We start from the raw sequence: 6715 nt of genomic DNA on the forward strand, positions 1-6715 counted from the left end.
GAATTGTGCTCCAGAATCAAACGCTAAGAAAGAAACTGAATATGTTTATATGAAACTGTCCCTATCCAGCTTCCCCCAGGGCAGCCTAGTTCCATGTTTTAATACAGTCTGCAGTACATTGAACCATGAAGGAAAAAAATAGGAGCAGTGTAAGAATTTGAAATCAGTATCAAATTGTTTCTCGGTTACATTGTCTGCTGTCAGCCATGCAGATGAGCTGCGCTCTCCAAACCAGGATTATGGGAGGATTCATCTCACATCAGTCTATTTCTGTTGGTAAGAGAGACAAGCTTTCAGCCCCACAGAGCTCGTCTTCAGACAATAATCTGTTCCACTCTGCATTTTGCTGGGCCGCTGGGAGTACCTTTCCCAGACCTGTGTGGCTCTAAAGCTTGTCACTCTCAGCAGCAACCAATGTCGGTCCAATAAAAGGTCTGGTCTCCCCCACCGTGTCTCTCCAATATGCTGGGACTGACATGGCTACAACTACGCTGCATATGTCACATCAACCTGTAACTTTGGGCTTGGTTTTTTCTGTCTTTAAACAGAACAGGGCTTGTTCCGTTTGCAACTGTGAGGGCACAGACTTTTCCAAGACAGTTTTGACTAAACAGTGACATTTTCCCTAGTTTCCTTGTATAAAGGAAAGGGGCGGGGCAGGTCTTACTTTGAATACATAATGCATGGGATTACTGGAGGCGGAAACTGAGGTTCAGGGCAGAGTTTACCAGTGGGTATTAAAATACTAGTCACAAAATGGCCGTAGTTTTGGCTCACCTTTACGCATCAGACATGAATAATGCTGCTGCTTCACAAGCACTGGGAAGGCTGCAGCCGAGGGCGACCAAGACTGTGTACAAAGGAGCAGTGTCCATGTGCTGGGGAGCCGAGGTCTGTTCCCTACGCTGCTTGTCTGAAATTTATCATGAGTGTCCGTTACATTTTATGGTTAACTTACTTATGGAAGTGGTGGGCAGGTAACCTGCTGTGTTAAGCTAATTGCTGGTAAATTATTAACCAAACTGTCCCCTCCCACTGTGATAGGAGGATGCCAGGTGCAGCGTCAGGCCCTAGCTCGCCTGGCCACGTTAGACATTGCACCATGGATGCTTAGAGGGGATGCCCAACTCCAGTGGGAGCGTAGCGTGGCTGAAACATGGGCTACGTATTCAGCTCCCTGAATCTGGATTTAGACACAGAGGGTTAAACCAGCAGAACTGCCCCAGCCAGAACGTGCAATTTCAGCTCTAGTATAAACCCCCCGTTAGCTGCGTTCTCTAGGGGGAGGGGATGTAGCCCCAGAGCCTCATGAAAACATCACCCAATGTTTGAACTCTTATACTGAATCTTGGGTTAGGGTATAGGAGTATGTACTATAGAATCATAGAATATCAGGGTTGGAAGGGACCCCAGAAGGTCATCTAGTCCAACCCCCTGCTCGAAGCAGGACCAATTCCCAGTTAAATCATCCCAGCCAGGGCTTTGTCAAGCCTGACCTTAAAAACCTCTAAGGAAGGAGATTCTACCACCTCCCTAGGTAACGCATTCCAGTGTTTCACCACCTTCTTAGTGAAAAAGTTTTTCCTAATATCCAATCTAAACCTCCCCCACTGCAACTTGAGACCATTACTCCTCGTTCTCTCATCTGCTACCATTGAGAACAGTCTAGAGCCATCCTCTTTGGAACCCCCTTCCAGGTAGTTGAAAGCAGCTATCAAATCCCCCCTCATTCTTCTCTTCCGCAGGCTAAACAATCCCAGTTCCCTCAGCCTCTCCTCATAAGTCATGTGTTCTAGACCCCTAATCATTTTTGTTGCCCTTCGCTGGACTCTCTCCAATTTATCCACATCCTTCTTGAAGTGTGGGGCCCAAAACTGGACACAGTACTCCAGATGAGGCCTCACCAATGTCGAATAGAGGGGAACGATCACGTCCCTCGATCTGCTCGCTATGCCCCTACTTATACATCCCAAAATGCCATTGGCCTTCTTGGCAACAAGGGCACACTGCTGACTCATATCCAGCTTCTCGTCCACTGTCACCCCTAGGTCCTTTTCCGCAGAACTGCTGCCTAGCCATTCGGTCCCTAGTCTGTAGCTGTGCATTGGGTTCTTCCATCCTAAGTGCAGGACCCTGCACTTATTCTTATTGAACCTCATCAGATTTCTTTTGGCCCAATCCTCCAATTTGTCTAGGTCCTTCTGTATCCTATCCCTCCCCTCCAGCGTATCTACCACTCCTCCCAGTTTAGTATCATCTGCAAATTTGCTGAGAGTGCAATCCACACCATCCTCCAGATCATTTATGAAGATATTGAACAAAACCGGCCCCAGGACCGACCCCTGGGGCACTCCACTCGATACCGGCTGCCAACTAGACATGGAGCCATTGATCACCACCCGTTGAGCCCGACAATCTAGCCAGCTTTCTACCCACCTTGTAGTGCATTCATCCAGCCCATACTTCTTTAACTTGCTGACAAGAATACTTGGGAGACCGTGTCAAAAGCTTTGCTAAAGTCAAGAAACAATACATCCACTGCTTTCCCTTCATCCACAGAACCACTAATCTCATCATAAAAGGCGATTAGATTAGTCAGGCATGACCTTCCCTTGGTGAATCCATGCTGGCTGTTCCTGATCACTTTCCTCTCATGCAAGTGCTTCAGGATTGATTCTTTGAGGACCTGCTCCATGATTTTTCGAGGGACTGAGGTGAGGCTGACTGGCCTGTAGTTCCCAGGATCCTCCTTCTTCCCTTTTTTAAAGATTGGCACTACATTAGCCTTTTTCCAGTCATCCGGGACTTCCCCGGTTCGCCACGAGTTTTCAAAGATAATGGCCAGTGGCTCTGCAATCACAGCCGCCAATTCCTTCAGCACTCTCGGATGCAACTCGTCCGGCCCCATGGACTTGTGCACGTCCAGCTTTTCTAAATAGTCCCTAACCACCTCTATCTCCACAGAGGGCTGGCCATCTCTTCCCCATTTTGTGATGCCCAGTGCAGCAGTCTGGGAGCTGACCTTGTTAGTGAAAACAGAGGCAAAAAAAGCATTGAGTACATTAGCTTTTTCCACATCCTCTGTCACTAGGTTGCCTCCCTCATTCAGTAAGGGGCCCACACTTTCCTTGGCTTTCTTCTTGTTGCCAACATACCTGAAGAAACCCTTCTTGTTACTCTTGACATCTCTGGCTAGCTGCAGCTCCAGGTGCGATTTGGCCCTCCTGATAACATTCCTACATGCCCGAGCAATATTTTTTTACTCTTCCCTGGTCATATGTCCAACCTTCCACTTCTTGTAAGCTTCTTTTTTATGTTTAAGATCCGCTAGGATTTCACCATTAAGCCAAGCTGGTCGCCTGCCATATTTACTATTCTCGCTCCTTGGTGTCCTTCTGGATGAATGAATTTAGGGGGCTCCAAAACCAGTTCAACAGTGACATCGCTAACCAAAAGGGGAGGGTCATTCACAGGAACCAGCTGTGATTAAAATAGGAACCTCTGCAAGCTGTAAATGCTGGGAGGCTACGTATCCATCTGTGTTTTCAGTCAAGGGATTTCTCCTCTCTCTGCTAAAAAGCTGGTATTAAAACCTCCTAGTTGGCGTTAGTCAAGTTAACTCTGGCTGTAAGCTGGCACAACTTTGTTAAAGACCAGGGAAGAGTCCCCCAGCTTTCTCCATAGAGCTGGCAATTGCTGCGCTGGAGAGGCAGTGTTGTCCAGGACACAGGGCTTGGGTGATCGGGTGGTTTTCCCAGCTCTGCTGCTGAATTGCTGGGTGACCTTTGGCAAGTCGCTCTCCTCTTACTCCTACACTTTCTCTGTTCATCAGAGCAGGTGCATGTTACTTGTCCACTGTTCAACGCTGTGGATGAACAGCACTGAGTACTTTTGACTATCTGCTCTCACAGTGGCTACCCTTCCTAAACAGTTCTTGATTAGATTTGTGTTACAGTAATACCTAGAGGCCCAAATACAAGTGGGCCCCCATTCTGCCAGTCTCTGTACAAACACTGTAAGAGCGTGGTTGGTCCTGCTCCCAAAGGGCGTATGAACTAAATAGACAAGACAGAGTGCCTGGAGAGGGGACTTGATCAACGTTGCACAGCCGGTCGGTCACAGAACCAGGATTAGAAACTAGCTCTGGTGCCCTATTATCCACTGGAGCATGCTGCTGCTAACCTCTGCTCCTTGAGCATCTTGAGCTGTTGTACTGGTCTCAGGAATACTTGTATTTGTTCCACCTGTGTCCTCTCAAAACTTAACTTTTAATGTCATTCTTCACCTTGACATTTAACAGGCAGAAGCTGGTATTTATAGCCTCGTATTTAAACTACATGCTCTTTATCAGCTATTCTCCTCCGCCAGCACACACGAGCTGCTACACCACTTCAATATTTTATGAGTATCCTCTTTTTATGATACACATTCAAATATGGACAGGAATTCGCTCCTTTGCTGAAGTTTTATTTTGGCTTTTTGCTGACGGCTGCCGTTCTTCATGGTGTCCTCGCTGCAGCAGGTTGCATATATTTAAAACGTAAAACATCTTTGCAACTTCAGTTTAGAATTGATTTTTTTTAAGGGACTAAAACATGGTAAAAAAATGAAGCTACAGATCTCGTCTCCCCACCCCTGCCCCACAGCAGCAGAAGCTGTAAATGCTTTTATGATGCAGAAAAGAAGAGAAACATATGGAAGAATCTCATTCAGTTGAAAGCCGCTTTTGTCTTCAAAAACCTGCCAAGTAGAAAAATATTTAGAAAAGCGATAATTAGAAGCTGTTTTTAAAAGATTAAAGCCATTTTATTAATAAGGCAGCTGATGTTTATCAAACTACATAATCAGCAACGTGCTGCAGGCCGCTTACACGCACAAGCTACGCTTTCAACATGGAGGTCGGGTAAGCGGGTTGTGAAACAAGAAAAATGGCTTTAAAAATTACTGCATAACAGGGTCCCCTGTTGTAGTAGAATGTGTCAAAGTTTTTTAATTACCCTAAAAGAGACAACTACACACACAGTGAACTACTCTTCCCAAAAGCGTTCGCTTCTGTAAAGTAACAGGAGACGGATGCATGACAACTCCCTATTAATGTTAATTCTCTCAGTAGCTTTGGTATAAGTTTTTCCAATGTATACATCAGCGGAAGCCTCCTCTGGGTGGTACTTTTACCAGGCATGCTACTGGGGACTGACTGGATATCATTGTATAGAGAGATACCCTGGACTGGCTTCTCCAAACCCTTTCTTGTCCCCTTAAAAATCCTTGAACTGCTCATGTCTCCACAAAATCAGCACACAGATCTGTGCAGTGAGCGCTGTTTGCTCTGCCGGCTCTGCAGGGCTGAACTAACCAGGTCTGACTTGAAGACGCTGAGAGAATGCGGGTTATTTGGTCCCCTGTTCTCTGAGCTGCTGCAAGGTCTGCACTTAACAGCTACAATGAGGGACACTGCAAGCATGGAGAACTAAGGGTCCAGTATTTCCTAGTGTAGACAGCACCCAAAAGAAAGGGACAGGAGCACAGCCAGGAATCCCTTTCCTGCCTGTAACCATCCATCAGTACATACTCAAGTACTCAGCGCTGACTGCTGGCAAACAGGAATGACTTTTGTACCATGGCTGAGTAGTTGAGGGTCTCAAACCAGGCATTGCCTTTATGTAACAGGAATGAATCATTCCCATAATGCTGGATTCTTTAATGTGGTGGGGGCATTCACTTGGCAATTTGGGGAGCGGGCCCCAATCCTCCCAGCCAATGATGGTGTTTTGCCGATATAGTTTGCTGCCTTTCAGCCACGGATCTCAGCGCACCTTGCACATATGAATCACTTCTCTCAGTGCCCCCTGCGAGGAAGGTTTTGTGATATCTGGTGTGCAGATGGGGGGTGTACAGACTCTAGGGGGTGTAACGTGGCCCAGGTCATGCGCCAAGTCAGATGGGGCTTTGCTAATGGGCTAAATGTTGGAGGCTGGCAGGGGAGCAGAATGAGCTTTTTGACGGTTCATGCTCTTACCACTTGGTTGCATGATGTGCAGTGCTTGGAGATCCTCAGAGGAAAGGGGCTGCATGAAAGCCCTTGGCACTCTATGCGTCATGCACCTGAGGGATTTCACATCCCTGCCTCGCTATTGCGGGAGATGCCATCTCCCGGGAAGCTGGAGTTGTGATTCCCAGTCTGGTGGAAGCCCAGGCGCTGGCTGTGAGTGGGCTAGAGTGCTAACGGAAGCGGTGTGGCCAGGGCGGCTTGAGCGAGCCGTCCAAGCACAAGCCTAGGCTCTCGGGTGGGGTTGTACCAGGGTGGCTAAGCCGAGCCCCCACCTAGGCGGCCACACTGCTATTTTTAGTGCGCTAGCTTGATCAGAGCGACCACTGTCTGAGCTGGGCCTAGCCGCAGGACGCACAGACCCACAGTCAGCCGGATGCAGGGCAGCTCTGGGTGCAACCGGGTGCAGGCCAGGGCACTTCAGCAGTGGTATTCCCTCCAGGCTGCATGGCTTATTAGATCAGCTGCCTGTGCACTAGGTTCTCTCCTTCCTGCACCTGCTGCCCTGGTTGTTTCCCCCCTCCCTCGGCGTGGCCGGGAACCGATGAGTTGGGTGGTGGCGGCCAGCATTGTGTGTCAGGCGCTGGTTGGAATCCTAGACTAGAATCCAGACCTAGAAGGGATTGCAAAGGCCATCTAGTCCAACCCCCTGCCAAGCTGCAGCCT

The sequence above is a fragment of the Lepidochelys kempii genome, chromosome 3, assembly GCF_965140285.1.
Source record: "Lepidochelys kempii isolate rLepKem1 chromosome 3, rLepKem1.hap1, whole genome shotgun sequence".
Taxonomy (NCBI): Eukaryota; Metazoa; Chordata; order Testudines; family Cheloniidae; genus Lepidochelys; species Lepidochelys kempii.